This window comes from Cherax quadricarinatus, chromosome 32, assembly GCF_038502225.1.
Source record: "Cherax quadricarinatus isolate ZL_2023a chromosome 32, ASM3850222v1, whole genome shotgun sequence".
NCBI classification, from domain to species: Eukaryota; Metazoa; Arthropoda; class Malacostraca; order Decapoda; family Parastacidae; genus Cherax; species Cherax quadricarinatus.
This window is the reverse complement of record NC_091323.1, coordinates 13,046,246-13,068,952: the sequence shown is the minus strand read 5'-3', so window position 1 is coordinate 13,068,952 and position 22,707 is coordinate 13,046,246. Positions and strand designations below refer to the sequence as shown.

The 22,707-nt window shown below is 38.6% G+C and overlaps 1 protein-coding gene across 2 annotated transcripts in view; it reads right to left on the bottom strand.

Annotated features, from left to right (window-relative positions):
* The window catches only part of LOC128690332 (mucin-2-like), a 297,641-nt gene that overhangs the window by 199,612 nt on the left and 75,322 nt on the right, over window positions 1-22,707 (bottom strand). For both annotated transcript variants that reach the window (XM_070090460.1, XM_070090462.1), the window contains exon 2: window positions 6,598-6,635. The gene's annotated coding sequence lies outside the window, so the exon portion shown is untranslated. The remainder of the gene's footprint in view (window positions 1-6,597; window positions 6,636-22,707) is intronic.

Here is a 22,707-nt window from a genome sequence, read left to right as displayed (position 1 = left end):
GGAGACGTGTGTTACACTACCAGTGGAAACGGGGGGGGAGGGAATATCGCTGTCAGACAGACCGTTAGATAATGCAGAGTCAGCTCAGGACGGGATTTTGGAGGCTGTGCTGAAGGATTTTTTGGAAGAGTCGGAGCATGGTGTGGAAAGTGATGTGAGGTCAGGTGATGACAAGGTGATGGATGAACAGAAGCAGGGTAAGGAAGACTTGAGTGAGGTTCGAAAGGAGAGCAATGTGGTGGTGGAGGTCCATCAAGAAGATGTGGTTGCAGAAGAAATGTGTGTAGAGGGTAGCTCCCGCAAGAGATCAGCGGGGGCATCAGACATGGACGAAGTCCTCACACCAGCGCAGAGGCCTGGGAAGAAGATGTGGGCAGCTGTGGTAGCAAAGGCAAGTCCGGGAGGAGGGGGGGGCAATGGGAAGCTAGGTGGGAAGGGACAGGGGGGGGTTGGAGGGCAGGAACGAGGGATTGATAGAGAAGAACCGAGACCTATGAAAGGAGGACCAAGTAAGCCTCAGCGGCACAGGGGTAAGCCGCCATTCTTGTAAAATTCAGGTGTGTAACTTTCAATGTAAACGGTCTTAAAACCGAGGTCAAGAGGGTATGGTTAGAGTGGGTTTTGAGGAGATTTAGTATTGATGTCTGTTTTTTGCAGGAACATAACCATAGGTTAGGATGTGAGTTGTTGTTGAAAGGTTATAGGTTGTTTACATGTGATGCTTTGAGGTTGAAAGGAGGTGTGGCTGTGGCGGTAAAGGAGACCAGTCCTTTGCGTATCCTGGGTTGGGAGGAAGGGGGGGGGGGTGGGAGGGTTGTCAGGGTGGATGGGTTTTGGGGGGCCAGGAGGGTTAGTTTTGTAGGTGTGTACATGCCAGCAACTAGTAACACTAGAGTGAAGGTGGATTTTGTACGCGAGGTTCTGGTATATCACTTGAGAGGTTTACCTGCTTTTACGGTGATTGGTGGGGATTGGAATTGTGTCATTAGGAAGGGTGATGTGGTTCCGAGGGGGGCGGGTTATGTTTTGGGGGTTCTGCGGGATGTTTTGCGAGATGTTGGAGTGGTAGATGTGGTGGGAAGTAGGGGATATGGAGTGGAGCACACTTTTATTCGTAGGGGATATGAGGCACGGTTAGATAGGATTTATGTTAGGCAGGGCATAGGTGTGGAGAGGGTGAGGACTATCCATGTGGGTTTTTCTGATCATCGTGCTGTTATAGCAGATTTGAGGGTAGATGGCATAGTGAGAGTTTATGCAGGATACTGGAAATTAAATGTGAGGCTACTTAGGGAAGAGGGTGACCCTACGGGGTTTGAAGATTGGTGGAAATCTTTTTGGGAGACTAGGAATATGGAAATGGATTTGCTGGATTGGTGGGAAATGAGGGCTAAAGTTGAAATTGCGAAATTTTTTAAAGTACGGGGTAAGGAGATGGCTAGGTGGAGCTATGGCCTACAAAATTATCTTGAGGGTCAGTTAAATGACTGTTATGCAGAGGAACGGGTGGGGCAGAGTGAGGACATGGAACGTTTGCGAAATAGGTTGGCGGAAATTCACAATGAAAAATTTGAGGCAATTCGAGTTAGGGCAGGGTTGGAGGATGTCTTAAGGGGAGATAGGCCATCGGGTTTTGTATTAAGGAGGTTTAAGGAACGGCAGGCGAAGACCACCTTGGCGTATATTGAGGCAGGTACAGGGGGGGGGGGTGGCTTTGAGGAGGGTCAAGGCCTATCCACCACGGAAAATATTAGTTTGTATGCAGATTTTTGGTTTAGGGAGAAGTGGAGGAGGGTTGGCGGGGGAGTGGGTGAGGGACGGTTTGGGGATGAAGGGTTTAATAGGGTATTAAGTGAGCAGGACAGTGACAGAATCGAGGGTAGTATTAATGTAGAGGAGGTGGAGGAGGCAGTTTTTGGGATGTGCCAGGGTAAAACCCCAGGCATAGACGGAATACCAAACGATTTTTATAGGTATCATTGGGGGAGTGTACGGCATTGTCTGGTGGGGGTTTTGAATTGTATGTTAAGTAGTGGGAGGATGGGGAAATCACAAAGAACGGGTGTCACGGTTTTAGTGCCCAAAAAGAAGGAATGCCGAGTTAAATGATTACCGTGCGATTACGTTAATGTGCTCGGATTACAGGATTTTTGCTAAGGTTTTGGGCAACAGAATGAGGAAAGTGTTGGGTTTAGTGTTACATAGGGGACAGTTGGGAATTCCGGGAAGAAGGATGAGGGATGGACATGGTTTGATTAGGGATTTTCTAGAGAGATGTACGGGAGGGGGAATACTAGGTTTAGATTGGGTGAATGCTTATGATTGCGTGGACAGAGATTTCTTACGGGTTTGCTTAGAGAGGTTGGGGTTTCGGGAGGGGGTAGTGAGGTGGGTGAACACCCTGTATGATGGGGCAGAGGTGAGGGTACAGGTCAATGGGAGGTTGGGTGAAAGTGTACCAATGGAGAGAGGTTTGAGGCAGGGCTGTCCGATGTCACAGCTGCTCTTTGCGTGTGTGCAGAATCCTTTTTATGAGTCTGTTGAGAGGGTAATGAACAATCAGGAGATGGAAGGGGGGTGCAAAGGGGGCATCGTTGGATATGTGGATGATACTACTGTTTTGCTAAGGGGTAAGGAGGAGTTAAGGAGGGTGGGTAGAGTGATTCAGATGTTTGGTATGAATACCGGAATGAGAGTTAATACGGTGAAATCAAGGTTACTAGAGGTCGGTAATTGGATAGGGGGGGGCTTGGGGATAGGGTTAGGATGGACAGTGGTTGACAGAATCAAGGTATGTGGGATATGGTATTTGGCGGAAGTGCAGGCATGCAGAAGGGTAAATTCGGAGTCTGTCACGGGTAAGGTTTTAAGTAGACTAGGAGGTTTAAGTGCGAGGGACTTAGCTTTACATCAGAGGGTAGTGGTGGTAAATTCACTTGTCTATAGCAAGGTATGGGGGGTGGCAGAGGTTTTTCCCTTAGAGGTACGAGATATTGTGGAAATGCAGAGGAGGGTGCTGAAGTTTGTGTGGGGATTTGGGAGGGCATGGTTAAGTAAGGAGGTAGTTATGACGGATGTTCGGAGAGGGGGTTTAGGTTTGTTGCCTTTAGGACTGAGAGTAATGGCTGTATATATCAAGTGGAGGTATATGAGGGAAGGGGGTGTGAGGGGCGCTAAAGTAGGAAGAGTTATGGAGGAGGCACGTAAATGGTGGAGTGGGAAGGAATTGAGGGTTTGTGAAGATATGTTGAGATTTTTATTGACAGTGCAACAGGTGGATAAAATCAAAGTGAAACGGTTGGTGAGGGTAGTGAAAGGTCAAGGAATTATGCAAGGGGTAGCCGTGTATCCAACGTATGATTGGGGGGTTATTTGGAAAGATTTTAGTAAGCTTCGGATACCGGCTAGAGTAAGAGAATTAGAATATAGGTTTATCATGGGGATTCTGGCTTCCAAGGAGGTGTTACGTAGTATGGGGTTTGTGGAAGAGGCTTTTTGTCAGGTTTGTGGTGATGTTGAAACGGCGTTTCATGTGGTCTTTTTTTGTACCTCCTTGGAGGGGGTGAGATCATGGATGGGTGGGGTTATCAGACTGTTGGGGGGGGGTCGTTTGCCGCTTTTAAGGGCTTTACTACTAGATGTAAGGGGAGTGCCTAGGGATGTTGGAAGGGCTATAATGTATATCATAGTGGATTATCTGGACATTTCATGGGGAATGAGGGGATTAAGGGGTGATATGAGGATAAAAGCGTTGGCGGCCAGATTCTATAGGACGAAGTGTAGGAATAAGTTGGTTTATGGGGCGTCTTGGGAAAAAAGTTTCCCGGAAGGTTATAGGAATCTCACTGTGGGTTCCCTTAGGCGGGGTCCCTGAGGATGGACAAAGGAGTGGTCTCCTTATGGGGGGATGTAAAGGGGGGGGGTTGTTTTTGGTTTATCTGGAACTGATGTAGTGTGTAAGAGGAAGGTAGTGAGAATTAGGTATGGATGGTACGCCATGTTTCGCGAGAATGTTTGTCATAGTGAGATATAAGTGTGGTTTCCAGGGTTACATTTCTAAGCCTGATGGTTATGTTCACTGGGTTTAAAATTTCCTTGAAAGCCAGGATACCGAGCCCTTAGGATCTCGTTTTTAAGTAATTAGATTGGCACGTTGGTATCAACACAAAATTTTTCTGAGATACGTGTCAGTTCTTTTGGAACTGGCACATTACAGCAGCCTTATCCTTATAACTACTCTAGTCTTATTTTAGTCTCGGGTTCTTTAAATAATTTACATAGCCTAGTATTGTACCGCTAATGTGGCATGTGGTGTATTATCTTGCATTTTGAGTGTGAACTTCACGATATTCAATGTTTTGAATGTTTGTAATTCATGGTTAACATTAATATTTGATATCATATTGGTGGTGTATATTCTTCTACTTATTACAGTGTATGCGTATAGGAATGTAATGTTTCATATCTGTTTTAGTCTGTAAATTTTGTGTTTTTGTCTTGTTCATGCACTACCAACTTTTAGGTTTTGATGAGGTCAGGGTATGACCATTCATTAGGATAATTCAATGTATGTTATTTAGAACGGGGACTGTACATACGGGGAGGGGGGGGGGTAGAAGTGTCAGCTGTGTCTGCACTGGCAATAATGATTATTATAAAAGGAGGGTTTATAGGTTATGTATATGGTTGTGGGTTATGTATATGGTTGTAATATAGCCTTGATCTATGGTGTTCTTAAAATGTACCGGGATTGTGTACTAGAGGTTTTGTAATATCTAGTATGGTTTTTAATTTTATACTATTATCATTATTGTATTTGCTCTGTTTTAAATAATATAAAAAAAAAAATTATGTATAGGGTTTGGGTTTAAACCCTTTAATGTACCAAGGTTTGTTATAAAAACTTGTTTTGGGTTATTTTATTATTGTATGTTACATGTATGTTGTTCTGTTTTCTGTAGCAGAATTATTGTATTGGAGGGTTAACATATTAATAATATTAAAATACAGTTTCTCTATTGTTATTGTGCATAAGGAATCATACGTTCCTTCGAATTCCTATTGGTTAGGATATAATGTAACATAACTTAACCAATACTCTGTACCCTGTCATAGCGGGTATGTTAGAGTTTTGTCTTGTTTTGTAGTTGTTATGGTAGCTTTGGTTAGGGTCTTTTTACTTTACTGACATATGTGTAGTACATATATTGTATGTTAAAGGTGGTTATGGTTTTAGTCGTGTATGAAAATTTCAACTTTAGTAATCTTGTGATGATGTACATTTGTATGTTGTTTTTGTTGTGATAGGACATGTCAGGTATTCATTTTATATTGTTAAACTATGTAAAGTTTCATTTTGGTGTGTTGTCGTTGGGTACAATGGCTTGGCGGCAACTATTAATGACTGTTATACATTAGTGAGGTTTGCCTCAGCGTGTATTGTTTGCTATAACAAGATGTTATAATACTTGTTCCCGCCAGGAATAACCTGGTACTAGTAGCACAAAAGAATGTTTTGTATTCTTGTACTTGCTTATGCATCATTTGTACTTTTATAAGGTTTCTAATAAAAATATATAAAAAAAAAAAATAAATATGTCATAGTGTTTGCTTACGTGTCTTTCTAAACCAACTTGTCGGTATTTATTACCAAGGTTTATGCCAGACACACACACACACACACACACACATTATATATATATATATATATATATATATATATATATATATATATATATATATATAATATATATATATATATATATATATATATATATATATATATATATATATATATATATATATATATGCAATAAGATCACAGTAAACAGGTGATTTTAGAATATGCAAAACAACCACTGTGAAAGAATAGAGAAATTCCAAGCGATTTCGTGACTACTCACATTATCAAGGAACATTGTTCCTTGATAATGTGAGTAGTCACGAAAGCGCTTGGAATTTCTCTATTCTTTCACAGTAGTTGTTTTGCATATATATTTATATATATATATATATATATATATATATATATATATATATATATATATATATATATATATATATGTCGTGCCAAATATGTAAAACTGGTCAATTAGCAAGAACTTATTTAAAATTAAGTTCTTTATGAAATTTTCTCTTATACGTTTAAAGATATATTTTTTTCATTAATGTTAATGTAAAAAAATTTAATTTTGCACTAAAAGTATCTTAGACAACTTACCTAACCTTATTATAACAAGTGCAATTTAGTTTAGCATAACCCAACTAAATATATTTTAGATTTGTTTACAATAATTTAATACTAAACAAACACAGTGAAATATATTTTTTTTCGTTAGGTTCAGAATGATTTTGGTGAAATTATTGCATACACAAATTTTCACTTGTCCTATATGGCAAGATGAACGTTGCTATTTAAGCCAAGATCGAAAGTTGTGCCTAATTCGGCACGACATATATATATATATATATATATATATATATATATATATATATATATATATATATATATATATATAGGTACTGCAATTATGTTACATGAAGCGGTAAACCCATATGTCTGTGCTTCAACACAAGAAGTAGTGAATAGGAACAAACCTTGACTTCTGGTCGCCACGGTCTCCCTACGACAACATCTGCGAAATAAAAAAATGATAATAAGAAACTTAGTGTAAGATAATGATAGTGATTGTGCAATGAAAGAGTAAGATAATGATAGTGTTAATGCAAGATAATGATAGTGTTAGTGTAAGAAAATGATAGTGTTAGTGCAAGATAGTGTTAGTGTAAGATAATGATAGTTTTAGCGTAAGATGATGATAGTATTAATGAAAACATTATACAAGACAATACAAGTATCAAACACAATAAATGTAAGAGCCGGGGAGGAGGAGGGAAAATTGAGGAGCTGGGTAAAACTGGGTAAACTGGATAACTGGGGAAAACTAGGAACGAGGGGAAAAATCAGATGGGAGGGGAAAGGGCTGCAGGTTTCGATACAATTGCCTTAGAAACTCTAGATTCTGGTAACAAAAAAGAGGAAAATGATCAAAGACACGAGTTTGTTGTTAATGTTGAGATTATCTGTTGAGCGAAGCTGAGACATCACTTATTGTTCTTACCCAGTAATAATAACATATTGTTTATGGTAATTGTGATAACTACCGTTCTTGTAAAAGTAATAACAGTGGGTTTGGTAACAGTGATAACATGGTCGTTCTGGTAATAGTGATAACATTGTGCTTCTGGTAATAGTGATAATACTCTGGTTTAATAACAACTGGTTCTTGTAATAGTAATAACAACTGACTCTTGCAATAGACATCATTGCCCTGTGCAAAAAAAGGTATTTAAATTCTGCAATATTAATTAACATGTGCAATGGAGATAGTTATATTTTGGGACAATGGGGAATAAGTTTTTTTTTTTTTTTTGGTAAGAAATCAAATAACATAATCCATACCAAGATAGCGTAGTATTTAAATCAGAATCTAACTTAGCTTACAGTGTTTTGGGTTAACTTAAATGTAAGTTAGCTTACAATAGGTCGGGTTAGAGTATGTTGGGCCTTTTTTTTTTTTTGACTATTATAAAAAAAATTCTTCACACAGGCACCAAAAATCTAAAGTTCTCCCCTACAAAAGCCACTTACTGTTGCAGAATGTACTTAATATCCCGTATTTTCCTAGCAGTCAATGTAAATTATATCGGGGATGGAACGATACCAAAAGTTTTATTGATACAAATTTCAATGCCGAGGATGCGTCCCTGTTGTCTTCAGCACTCCCTCAGAACGCTGTTATTTCTAATCTCATTACCTAATATAACCTCCTACTATTGTCTTAGTCTACTTTAATATTCGAATATTATTTAAATTATTCCTATGGTATAAATCTCTCAAAATACCACTTCGAATTTAGGGTTTTGAAAAGGTTTTTCTACTGGTTTCATTAAGAAGATTAAGGGTACTATACGGTCTTAGCCATGTGACATAAACACAAGACACTGAACGTTTACAAGCAGTTTACCTGGAGTTTACCTGGAGAGAGTTTCGGGGGTCAACGCCCCCGCGGCCCGGTCTGTGACCAGGCCTCCTGGTGGATCAGCGCCTGATCAACCAGGCTGTTGCTGCTGGCTGCACGCAAACCAACGTACGAGCCACAGCCCGGCTGATCAGGAACTGACTTTAGGTGCTTGTCCAGTGCCAGCTTGAAGACTGCCAGGGGTCTGTTGGTAATCCCCCTTATGTGTGCTGGGAGGCAGTTGAACAGTCTCGGGCCCCTGACACTTATTGTATGGTCTCTTAACGTGCTAGTGACACCCCTGCTTTTCATTGGGGGGATGGTGCATCGTCTGCCAAGTCTTTTGCTTTCGTAGTGAGTGATTTTCGTGTGCAAGTTCGGTACTAGTCCCTCTAGGATTTTCCAGGTGTATATAATCATGTATCTCTCCCTCCTGCGTTCCAGGGAATACAGGTTTAGAAACCTCAAGCGCTCCCAGTAATTGAGGTGTTTTATCTCCGTTATGCGCGCCGTGAAAGTTCTCTGTACATTTTCTAGGTCGGCAATTTCACCTGCCTTGAAAGGTGCTGTTAGAGTGCAGCAATATTCCAGCCTAGATAGAACAAGTGACCTGAAGAGTGTCATCATGGGCTTGGCCTCCCTAGTTTTGAAGGTTCTCATTATCCATCCTGTCATTTTTCTAGCAGATGCGATTGATACAATGTTATGGTCCTTGAAGGTGAGATCCTCCGACATAATCACTCCCAGGTCTTTGACGTTGGTGTTTCGCTCTATTTTGTGGCCAGAATTTGTTTTGTACTCTGATGAAGATTTAATTTCCTCATGTTTACCATATCTGAGTAATTGAAATTTCTCATCGTTGAACTTCATATTGTTTTCTGCAGCCCACTGAAAGATTTGGTTGATGTCCGCCTGGAGCCTTGCAGTGTCTGCAATGGAAGACACTGTCATGCAGATTCGGGTGTCATCTGCAAAGGAAGACACGGTGCTGTGGCTGACATCCTTGTCTATGTCGGATATGAGGATGAGGAACAAGATGGGAGCTAGTACTGTGCCTTGTGGAACAGAGCTTTTCACCGTAGCTGCTTCGGACTTTACTCTGTTGACGACTACTCTCTGTGTTCTGTTAGTGAGGAAATTATAGATCCATCGACCGACTTTTCCTGTTATTCCTTTAGCACGCATTTTGTGCGCTATTACGCCATGGTCACACTTGTCGAAGGCTTTTGCAAAGTCTGTATATATTACATCTGCATTCTTTTTGTCTTCTAGTGCATTTAGGACCTTGTCGTAGTGATCCAATAGTTGAGACAGACAGGAGCGACCTGTTCTAAACCCATGTTGCCCTGGGTTGTGTAACTGATGGGTTTCTAGATGGGTGGTGATCTTGCTTCTTAGGACCCTTTCAAAGATTTTTATGATATGGGATGTTAGTGCTATTGGTCTGTAGTTCTTTGCTGTTGCTTTACTGCCCCCTTTGTGGAGTGGGGCTATATCTGTTGTTTTTAGTAACTGAGGGACGACCCCCGTGTCCATGCTCCCTCTCCATAGGATGGAAAAGGCTCGTGATAGGGGCTTCTTGCAGTTCTTGATGAACACAGAGTTCCATGAGTCTGGCCCTGGGGCAGAGTGCATGGGCATGTCATTTATCGCCTGTTCGAAGTCATTTGGCGTCAGGATAACATCGGATAGGCTTGTGTTAATCAAATTTTGTGGCTCTCTCATAAAAAATTCATTTTGATCTTCGACTCTCAGTCTGGTTAGCGGCTTGCTAAAAACTGAGTCATATTGGGACTTGAGTAGCTCACTCATTTCCTTGCTGTCATCTGTGTAGGACCCATCTTGTTTAAGTAGGGGCCCAATACTGGACGTTGTTCTCGATTTTGATTTGGCATAGGAGAAGAAATACTTTGGGTTTCTTTCGATTTCATTTATGGCTTTTAGTTCTTCCCGCGATTCCTGACTCCTAAAGGATTCTTTTAGCTTAAGTTCGATGCTTGCTATTTCTCTGACCAGTGTCTCCCTACGCATTTCAGATATATTGACCTCTTTTAGCCGCTCTGTTATTCTTTTCCGTCGCCTGTAAAGGGAGCGCCTGTCTCTTTCTATTTTACATCTACTCCTCCTTTTTCTTAGAGGAATAAGCCTTGTGCATACATCGAGTGCCACCGAGTTAATCTGTTCTAGGCATAAGTAGGTGGGGATTTTGGACACCCCATAAATTTCTACAATGGCAGCGTTACTTTTGCACACACCTAGTAAATATTGACCAGAATAACTTTATTACTAATCTATTAAGCAATTACATATATCCATGCAAGTTTTATTTGCTCGATATATGTAACACAATAATAATAATAGTAATAATAATATCTTATTTCTACAAGTACAAGTACAAGGTATACAAGCCTAGCTGACATCAGCGACACACTGGACTATATAATACACTGCTGCGTGAGACTTGTATGGTGGACCTTCAAAAATAGTTTCGTCTTTACCATAACAGAAAACGCCGACGGCAGCTTTTAAGATTAACTAAAAAAAACTTCTAATTGTAATTTAAGGGAAAGCAACCGTTCTGGCATCATTACCGGTCACATCATGCTAAGCGGAAAGGTTGTTCACTGAAATCACAGAACGGATGGTGTTCGAACCCAAGGCAGCCAGTTTTACAACTAGCAGCCCAGTGGCAGCACTGGTCTCCTAGTTTTAAGACTGGCTTGCCCTAGGTTCGAGCCCCCTCGGTCAGTCTCTTGTTTACAATCGAGTTATTACGATTTCGTGGAACCTTCAGTGGGCTGCGACGTATGAAGACCTACCTCAGCACACTCATGGAACAAGTTAGTTTAAATAGTGCTACTAAAATAAACAGTGGATCAGCATATGAGAATAATAATAATCTTAATTTCTACAAATACAAGATATACAGGCTTAGCTGACATCACTGACATACTACTATATAGAAAGCCGCTTGTTATGCAGAGAATTTCAGGCAAATTAGGTCCCAGGATGAGACCCACACCAGTCGACAAGCACCCAGTACTTATTTCACTGGTAGGTGAACATGGACAGCAGGTGTCTTAAGGAAACACGTCCTAATGTTTCTACCCGTACTGGGAATCGACCCCCGGACGTCAGAGTGTGTGAGCTGAGTGCACTAGCAATCGAGCTACGGGACATTTGGTTAACAATACACTTGAAATTTATCTGGACAAAACTAATCGACCCTTTCGTCTACACTTTCTGTAGCCGACAAGGGCGAAATATAAAATTTCTAACTTGATCATAATTATACAGAATGTTAATCATCAACAAATGTCTGTTCTTAAATTTCATTGATTTTTACGTACGCAGGAATTGGTTCTTTATTTGTTATCTTATGTTAATCCGTTTTTACCCTTTAATACATAATAATGCAAAGATTCATAGTTCACTGTAAGACTGGAAGAGTTATGTTTTGGTCTTTGTTTTCAGACTGTGTATGCCATGGAAAATACCTGGAGTATCCCTGGAGAGTGTTTAAGGGGTCAACGCCCCCGCGGCCCGGTCTGAGACCAGGTCGTGACAATATTTCTATAGAAACTATGGTAAGAATTTAATATGCACCCCTTAGTAGAGCTTATACTGGCGTGCCAGACTGCTGCCACTTATCATAATTCCTGAGCATGTTCCTCTTATTCGGAGCGCTGTTTGCCGTAACCTGAAAAATTGTAATCTTCGTATCTTCATCCCAAAAAAGCATTATGAACACAACATCACTATACAAAACATGTTTAGAGTATGGTGTATTGTGTCAGAAGAGAATACACCAACTTGTGTCTTCAAAAGCTTGTTGCTTCACTGAATTGGAAAGTTACTCTGGCATGCAGTGTTCAGACATGTCTTCGCTAACCTCGCAGGGGACAATATTGGCAGAGTGGAATAATCGCTGACCGGAAAAGGAACACGTCAGAGGGTCAATGGTTTTGTTATACAACTGAAGGTTGTCGTGCCTCATCTCCCAAGTATGTCTCGCCCAGCAGTCCAGAAAAAGAGAAGCATAACGTCCACAGATAGCGGCAAGAAGAATGCTAGAAATTACAAGACAGTAATCTCATACGAGCATTCTCAAGACAAGATGACAACGGTCATCAGAAGATATGAAAGTAGACAACATTCATTATATGTGCGATAGTCATTACCATAATAACATATAATAACGACAAACTGATGAATAAGACATGTGCAACACCTGGGTATATTTATTGTGTAGCTATTGCTGATGTTTGGACCAGCAACTAAACCGTGGGAGACGACGAGTGACTGTAAGACAGCAGGACAAGAGGAAATATAAGTCTAAACAGCAGCAGTCTGGAAGATACCAAACAAGACGAAACCAATTTTTCAGAGCGGGAGTGAACAAAAATGAATGATGCTGCTCACCGATTATGATTCTTATAATAATAATAATAATAATAATAATAATAATAATAATAATAATAATAATAATAATAATAATAATAATAATAATAAAATAATAATAATAATAATAATAATAATAATAATAATAATAATAATCTTTATTTCAACAAGCGCACGTACAATAAGGAATCAGATACCTAATTTAAGGTCAGGAAGTGAGGCAAGTTTGTTTATACAGAGGATCAAACATATGACTTGATAAAAACCTGTGAAACAAAAGTGTTAGGAGAGATTCCTGGTGACGAGGTACCTCTCACCAGGTCTTTGTTTATATCACAGAGAGAGAAGTGCTCCGTCAGGGTCATTACCTCGCTCAGTTTTGTCAGAGTTGCATCACCAGCTGGTTGACTCACCTCACTTGCTATCTGTCTCACCTGTAAACTGCTTGATGCTGAGTCATACACATCCAGGTTGTTACTCATTCATTCATAGTTCTCTCTGATGGTTATTCATTCATCCTTGTGATTATTGCTATGCATAGTATAAGTGGCTTTGGCATGCTGCTCTTATCTGTATTTTTTTGTACCCCTGTATGTATGCTCAAATTGTAAATAAATAAATAAATAAATAAATAAATTTATTGATAAGTGTGATTGATATACAGTAATTCTTTTGAATGATATTATACAGTAATCTTGGTGATTGATATTATACAGTAATCTTGGTGATTGATATTCGTTAATTCTTGTTATTCATTGATCCAAATTTCTTAAATAATTTTCTGCCTCTACAGTCATTTATAGTTTATGTTGCTTTTACAATCACACAATCAGTTGTAATTTATGTTGCTTCTACAATCACACAATCAGTTGCAATTTATGTTGCTTCTACAATCGCACAATCAGTTGTAATTTATGTTGCTTCTACAATCACACAATCAGTTGTAGTTTATGTGGCTTCTACAATCACACAATCAGTTGTAGGTTATGTTGCTTCTACAATCACACAATCAGTTGTAATTTATGTTGCTTCTACAATCACACAATCAGTTGTAGTTTATGTTGCTTCTACAATCACACAATCAGTTGTAGGTTATGTTGCTTCTACAATCACACAATCAGTTGTAATTTATGTTGCTTCTACAATCACACAATCAGTTGCAATTTATGTTGCTTCTACAATCACACAATCGGTTGTAGTTTATGCTGCTTTTACAATCACACAATCAGTTGTAATTTATGTTGCTTCTACAATCACACAATCAGTTGCAATTTATGTTGCTTCTACAATCACACAATCAGTTGCAGTCTGTTTTTTCTACAATCACACAATCAGTTGTAGTTTATGTTGCTTCTACAATTACACAATCGGTTGTAGTTTATGTTGCTTCTACAATTACACAATCGGTTGTAGTTTATGTTGCTTCTACAATTACACAATCGGTTGTAGTTTATGTTGCTTCTACAATTACACAATCAGTTGTAGCTTATGTTGCTTCTACAATCACACAATCAGTTGTAGTTTATGTTGCTTCTACAATTACACAATCGGTTGTAGTTTATGTTGCTTCTACAATTACACAATCAGTTGTAGCTTATGTTGCTTCTACAATCACACAATCGGTTGTAGTTTATGTTGCTTCTACAATTACACAATCAGTTGTAGCTTATGTTGCTTCTACAATCACACAATCGGTTGTAGTTTATGTTGCTTCTACAATTACACAATCAGTTGTAGCTTATGTTGCTTCTACAATTACACAATCAGTTGTAGCTTATGTTGCTTCTACAATTACACAATCAGTTGTAGCTTATGTTGCTTCTACAATCACACAATCAGTTGTAGTTTATGTTGCTTCTACAATCACACAATCGGTTGTAGTTTATGTTGCTTCTACAATTACACAATCAGTTGTAGCTTATGTTGCTTCTACAATCACACAATCAGTTGTAGTTTATGTTGCTTCTACAATCACACAATCGGTTGTAGTTTATGTTGCTTCTACAATTACACAATCAGTTGTAGCTTATGTTGCTTCTACAATCACACAATCGGTTGTAGTTTATGTTGCTTCTACAATCACACAATCAGTTGCAGTCTGTTTCTTCTACAATCACACAATCGGTTGTAGTTTATGCTGCTTTTACAATCACACAATCAGTTGTAATTTATGTTGCTTCTACAATCACACAATCAGTTGCAATTTATGTTGCTTCTACGATCACACAATCGGTTGTAGTTTATGTTGCTTCTACAATTACACAATCAGTTGTAGTTTATGTTGCTTCTACGATCACACAATCGGTTGTAGCTTATGTTGCTTCTACAATTACACAATCAGTTGTAGTTTATGTTGCTTCTACGATGACACAATCGGTTGTAGTTTATGTTGCTTCTACAATCACACAATCAGTTGCAATTTATGTTGCTTCTACAATCACACAATCGGTTATAGTTTATGTTGCTTCTACAATCACACAATCAGTTGCAGTCTGTTTCTTCTACAATCACACAATCAGTTGTAGTTTATGTTGCTTCTACAATCACACAATCGGTTGTAGTTTATGTTGCTTCTACAATTACACAATCAGTTGTAGCTTATGTTGCTTCTACAATCACACAATCAATTGTAGCTTATGTTGCTTCTACAATCACACAATCAGTTGTAGTTTATGTTGCTTCTAGAATCACACAATCAGTTGTAGCTTATGTTGCTTCTACAATCACACAATCAGTTGTAGATTATGTTGCTTCTACAATCACACAATCAGTTGTAGTTTATGTTGATTCTACAATCACACAATCAGTTGTAGATTATGTTGATTCTACAATCACACAATCAGTTGTAGTTTATGTTGCTTCTACAATCACACAATTAGTTGTAGTTTATGTTGATTCTACAATCACACAACCAGTTGTAGATTATATTGATTCTACAATCACACAATCAGTTGTAGTTTATGTTGATTCTACAATCACACAATCAGTTGTAGTTTATGTTGCTTCTACAATCACACAATCAGTTGTAGTTTATGTTGCTTCTACAATTACACAATCGGTTGTAGTTTATGTTGCTTCTACAATTACACAATCAGTTGTAGCTTATGTTGCTTCTACAATCACACAATCGGTTGTAGTTTATGTTGCTTCTACAATTACACAATCAGTTGTAGCTTATGTTGCTTCTACAATTACACAATCAGTTGTAGCTTATGTTGCTTCTACAATCACACAATCAGTTGTAGCTTATGTTGCTTCTACAATTACACAATCAGTTGCAGTTTATGTTGCTTCTACAATTACACAATCAGTTGTAGCTTATGTTGCTTCTACAATCACACAATCGGCTGTAGTTTATGTTGCTTCTACAATTACACAATCAGTTGTAGCTTATGTTGCTTCTACAATTACACAATCAGTTGTAGCTTATGTTGCTTCTACAATCACACAATCAGTTGTAGCTTATGTTGCTTCTACAATTACACAATCAGTTGTAGCTTATGTTGCTTCTACAATTACACAATCAGTTGTAGCTTATGTTGCTTCTACAATCACACAATCAGTTGTAGTTTATGTTGCTTCTACAATCACACAATCGGTTGTAGTTTATATTGCTTCTACAATTACACAATCAGTTGTAGCTTATGTTGCTTCTACAATCACACAATCAGTTGTAGTTTATGTTGCTTCTACAATCACACAATCGGTTGTAGTTTATGTTGCTTCTACAATTACACAATCAGTTGTAGCTTATGTTGCTTCTACAATCACACAATCGGTTGTAGTTTATGTTGCTTCTACAATCACACAATCAGTTGCAGTCTGTTTCTTCTACAATCACACAATCGGTTGTAGTTTATGCTGCTTTTACAATCACACAATCAGTTGTAATTTATGTTGCTTCTACAATCACACAATCAGTTGCAATTTATGTTGCATCTACGATCACACAATCGGTTGTAGTTTATGTTGCTTCTACAATTACACAATCAGTTGTAGTTAATGTTGCTTCTACGATCACACAATCGGTTGTAGCTTATGTTGCTTCTACAATCACACAATCAGTTGTAGTTTATGTTGCTTCTACGATGACACAATCGGTTGTAGTTTATGTTGCTTCTACAATCACACAATCAGTTACAATTTATGTTGCTTCTACAATCACACAATCGGTTGTAGTTTATGTTGCTTCTACAATCACACAATCAGTTGCAGTCTGTTTCTTCTACAATCACACAATCAGTTGTAGTTTATGTTGCTTCTACAATTACACAATCAGTTGTAGCTTATGTTTCTTCTACAATCACACAATCAGTTGTAGCTTATGTGCTTATGTTGCTTCTACAATCACACAATCAATTGTAGCTTATGTTGCTTCGACAATCACACAATCAGTTGTAGTTTATGTTGCTTCTACAATCACACAATCAGTTGTAGCTTATGTTGCTTCTACAATCACACAATCAGTTGTAGATTATGTTGCTTCTACAATCACACAATCAGTTGTAGTTTATGTTGATTCTACAATCACACAATCAGTTGTAGATTATGTTGATTCTACAATCACACAATCAGTTGTAGTTTATGTTGCTTCTACAATCACACAGTTGTAGTTTATGTTGATTCTACAATCACACAATCAGTTGTAGATTATGTTGATTCTACAATCACACAATCAGTTGTAGTTTATGTTGATTCTACAATCACACAATCAGTTGTAGTTTATGTTGATTCTATAATCACACAATCAGTTGTAGTTTATGTTGATTCTACAATCACACAATCAGTTGTAGTTTATGTTGATTCTACAATCACACAATCAGTTGTAGTTTATGTTGATTCTACAATCACACAATCAGTTGTAGATTATGTTGCTTCTACAATCACACAATCAGTTGTAGTTTATGTTGCTTCTACAATCACACAATCAGTTGTAGATTATGTTGATTCTACAATCACACAATCAGTTGTAGTTTATGTTGATTCTACAATCACACAATCAGTTGTAGTTTATGTTGATTCTATAATCACACAATCAGTTGTAGTTTATGTTGATTCTACAATCACACAATCAGTTGTAGTTTATGTTGATTCTACAATCACACAATCAGTTGTAGTTTATGTTGATTCTACAATCACACAATCAGTTGTAGATTATGTTGCTTCTACAATCACACAATCAGTTGTAGTTTATGTTGCTTCTACAATCACACAATCAGTTGTAGATTATGTTGATTCTACAATCACACAATCAGTTGTAGTTTATGTTGATTCTACAATCACACAATCAGTTGTAATTTATGTTGCTTCTACAATCACACAATCAGTTGTAGTTTATGTTGCTTCTACAATCACACAATCAGTTGTAGTTTATGTTTCTACAATCACACAATCAGTTGTAGTTTGTTTCTACAATCACACAATCAGTTGTAGTTTATGTTTCTACAATCACACAATCAGTTGTAGTTTATGTTGCTTCTACAATCACACAATCATATTACTTTTACAAACATACAATCAGTCACCCTCACCATTTATCTCATCACCACCTTCATCTATGTCTCATCATCACCTTCACCATCTATATCTCATCATCACCTTCACCATCTATGTCTCATCATCACCTTCACCGTCTATGTCTCATCATCACCTTCACCATCTATGTCTAGTTATCACCTTCACCATCTATGTCTTACTATCATTATTACCATCTGTTTAGTTATTACCATCACCATCTATGTCCCATTATAACCATCACCATCTATGTCCCATTATAACCATCACCATCTATGTCTCATTATAACCATCACCATCTATGTCCCATTATAACCATCACCATCTATGTCCCATTATAACCATCACCATCTATGCCTCATCATCACCATCTGTGCCTTATTATTACCATCTATGTCTCATTATCACCCTTGCCATCTATGTCTCATAATCATCACCATCTATGTTTCATTATAACCTTATGTCTCATCATAACCATCATATATGTCATTATCACCCTCACCATCTATGTCTCATTATCACCCTCATCTTCTATGCCTCATTATCACCCTCACCATCTATGTCTCATTATCACCCCTCACCATCTATGTCTCACTCGGCTTGCTTAGTGGGTTACGCCTGTGTCTCCTGCTTAACCTCTGACCCCGCCTGGAGCTGAGCCGGGGGTCACGTGACCTTCTCACGGCATCGGGGCAGAGTTGTGACCATCATACAACCTACGTACTTATGCGTCTTATAGTGTATGATTATTGTTGTGAAGTTCAATATTGTTATTAAGTCAGAGGAAAACTTTTCACTGTCTCTGAACGAGTCAAAGTTCACAACTTTGCTGTAGCTACATTTTTTCAACCATATTTGTATTTGTCCTGTAATTGTTTTACATGATGGTAGGATTGCTGGTGTCTCTTTTGTCTCATAAACACGCGGGATAACAGGTATACCTTGCTATTCTACTTGCACTTAGGATCCACTACCCATGCATGTACACGCATATATATTTACATACCCATCTGAGTTTTCTTCTATTTTCTTACTAGTTCTTGTTCTTCTTTATTTCTTATCTCCTTGGGGATGTGGAAAAGAATTCTTCCTTCGTAAGCCATGCGTGTCGTAAGAGGCGACTAAAATGCCGGGAGCAAGGGTCTAGTAACCCCTTTTTCTGTATACATTACTAAATTTAAAAAGAAAAATTTTCGTTTTTCTTTTTAAGTCACCCTGCCTCGGTGGGATACGGCCGGTTTGTTGGAAAAAAAATTGTATATGATGGGTTTGCGGTATATGTTTGTATTTTGTTTATTAGGGAAGCATGAAAGTGCTGTCGCCGCCTGAAGTATTATTGACTGGCCTAACAAACTTTGGGCATGGCTACTTTGTCAACAGCAAGGGGTAGCTTACATATACTCTCGCCAGTAGAAGGCATTCTGTCGTCTTCTGGGAAGGACATGAGCTTTGGTTCCTTTGTCTCTAGTGACAATCTTACATGAAGTCACAAGCCTTAGCACTATGGATTTTGGGACTCAAAATTTCTGTGTCAGATTGTGTCTGTATCATGTGTTCATACTGTGGACTCGTGTCATTATTAATGACATTACTGACATAGTCACTGCTAAGACTAGTAATCACTCTGGCTTCATTCACAGTATCCATAACACAAGTTATGGATACTTTATTACCTGACCACTAGTTACATGTAAGAAAGGTTTGATCTGAGAGGGACCTACCCGGTAGGTTTGCTACACTGCCTTGCAGTTATTACACTCTTACATCTACTATTAGGCCTCGCCTCTTCTGTCGTCTTCAAGATTTTCTATGCCTCACCTATGCCAGTATATAAGTTTCCATGTTGATGCTTCAGCTTCACATTGTTCCAGACTATGGAGCATAAGGGACCGACCACCTCAAGCTACATCTTCGAGAATGATGGACTGATTACGTCGCCTCTACATCTCCACTGCTTCCACTGCCTCCTCTGTATTTGACTGAAGAAGCCTACAGTGTAAGCGAAACATTTCGGAATGTGTGAATTTTCCATTACTAGTCAGGGACAACTGTTGTGGAGCGGGATTGTGAATTTGGGTCAGCTTTTGTAAATTCCTTCTCACTTAGGCTTCCAAAAATATGACCAAGTTGATGAATTAGCTAAACAAGCAGCAAATAAAGAGAATGTTTAGTATAACTTTTTTTTTCAAACAAAATTTCAAGAAACATTGTCAGAAATGAATTAGCAAACGAGTTTGAAAAAGGTAGAATAGTACAGGTAGCAACTAGCACATTCATTATCCATCATAATAGAAACTGTCAAGTTAAACATATATTTGGAGAAAGTAAAAAGGTCAGTAAATTACAAGATGTTGTTACTACTAGACTAAGGCTAGGCTATAAGTGTCTCTGGCAGTACTACTGTTACTACTAAACTAAGGCTAGGCTATAAGTGTCTCTGGCAGTACTACTGTTACTACTAAACTAAGGCTAGGCTATAAGTGTCTCTGGCAGTACTACTGTTACTACTAAACTAAGGCTAGGCTATAAGTGTCTGGCAGTACTACTGTTACTACTAAACTAAGGCTAGGCTATAAGTATCTCTGGCAGTACTACAGTTACTACTAAACTAAGGCTAGGCTATAAGTGTCTCTGGCAGTACTACTGTTACTACTAAACTAAGGCTACTAAGGCTAGGCTATAAGTGTCTCTGGCAGTACTACTGTTACTACTAAACTAAGGCTAGGCTATAAGTGTCTCTGGCAGTACTACTGTTACTACTAAACTAAGGCTAGGCTATAAGTATCTCTGGCAGTACTACTGTTACTACTAAACTAAGGCTAGGCTATAAGTATCTCTGGCAGTACTACTGTTACTACTAAACTAAGGCTAGGCTATAAGTGTCTCTGGCAGTACTACTGTTACTACTAAACTAAGGCTAGGCTATAAGTGTCTCTGGCAGTACTACTGTTACTACTAAACTAAGGCTAGGCTATAAGTATCTCTGGCAGTACTACTGTTACTACTAAACTAAGGCTAGGCCATAAGTATCTCTGGCAGTACTACTGTTACTACTAAACTAAGGCTAGGCTATAAGTATCTCTGGCAGTACTACTGTTACTACTAAACTAAGGCTAGGCTATAAGTATCTCTGACAGTACTACTGTTACTACTAAACTAAGGTTAGGCTATAAGTGTCTCTGGCAGTACTACTGTTACTACTAAACTAAGGCTAGGCTATAAGTATCTCTGGCAGTACTACTGTTACTACTAAACTAAGGCTAGGCTATAAGTATCTCTGACAGTACTACTGTTACTACTAAACTAAGGCTAGGCTATAAGTGTCTCTGGCAGTACTACTGTTACTACTAAACTAAGGCTAGGCTATAAGTATCTCTGGCAGTACTACTGTTACTACTAAACTAAGGCTAGGCTATAAGTATCTCTGGAAATACTACTGTTACTACTTGACTAAGGCTAGGCTATAAGTATCTCTGGCAGCATGGCTTGTATGGAGATGTCAATACAAAGTGTGTGGACAGATACAGAGCCATACTACTGAAGCATTACATTGTAATCTCCAAACATCCAACCTTTCAGAAACACCTCCACGCCAGCCTTATAGGATATGGTAAAACACCTCATCACTAATGAAAAGATATCTGAAATCTTTATATATGAAACACTTGTGCAACATTTGAGTATTTTTATTCTGGAAACGTTTCGCCAGCCAGCTGCTTTTTCAGTCACATGGAAGATGAAGAGGAGACTGATTACCTCAAACTCCTCCTCATCTTCCACCTTTCTCTGCACTGGACTGAAGAGGCTACTGGCTGGAGAAACATTTCCAGAATAAAGATATCCAAATGTTGCTCAAGTGTCTCATTTATCAACTTGTTGGTTTTCTAAACTATTTTGAATATTCATGTCTAAAATCTTGAAGTTGTATCCAAATTTTGCATTGACTAGATGAACAAATTGTCTTTATAGAAACTGTAACCAAGCTGTTTCCCTTTTGGTAATTTTTTTACGTGGTAATAAAAAATATTTTTTTAATTTTTTGAGACTGTATTCCTTACTGTACTAAGTACAACAAGTATATGACGAAATTTAAAAATACAACATAACTAATATTTCTTTCTAGTGATGTAACAATACTCAGGGAGGTCTGACAAAGACCCATTGTGATCTTTGTAACCCTGTTTTTTGCGCTACCGTTCACAGGATGAGCTGCGGCTGCACTGTACAGTATGATAGTTTAATTGTGGTAACATCCGTAGTGTGCTGCTACACTAGTTTTTAATATCATTTGTATATGGTCTCCCAGGATCACTAACGACCATTCTCTGGACTATCCATAGGACCAATGGCATGACCATTACCAGGACCATTGGCATGACCGTCACCAGGACCACTGGCGCAACCATTATCAAGTCCATTAGCTTAAGGCGTTCAGAGTAATTTAAATGTTTTATTGGCTCTTAAGCGGGCTATAAACGATCTCTGTATTTATTCCAGCTATGCGCAGGGGTGCGGTGGGGACAATAAGGGAACACTGTATCAACATCCGGGGTCCCAGACTTTTCAACATCTTACCAGAAGATATCAGAAACACTGCTGGAACAAGTGTAGAAGCCTTCAAGAGGAAACTGGACAAGTATCTTCACCAGGTGCCAGATCAACCAGGCTGTGATGGATATGTGGGGCAGCGGGCCTCCAGCAGCAACAGCCTGGTTGACCAGGCAAGCACCAGACGAGCCTGGCCCATGGCCGGGCTCAGAGAGTAGATAAA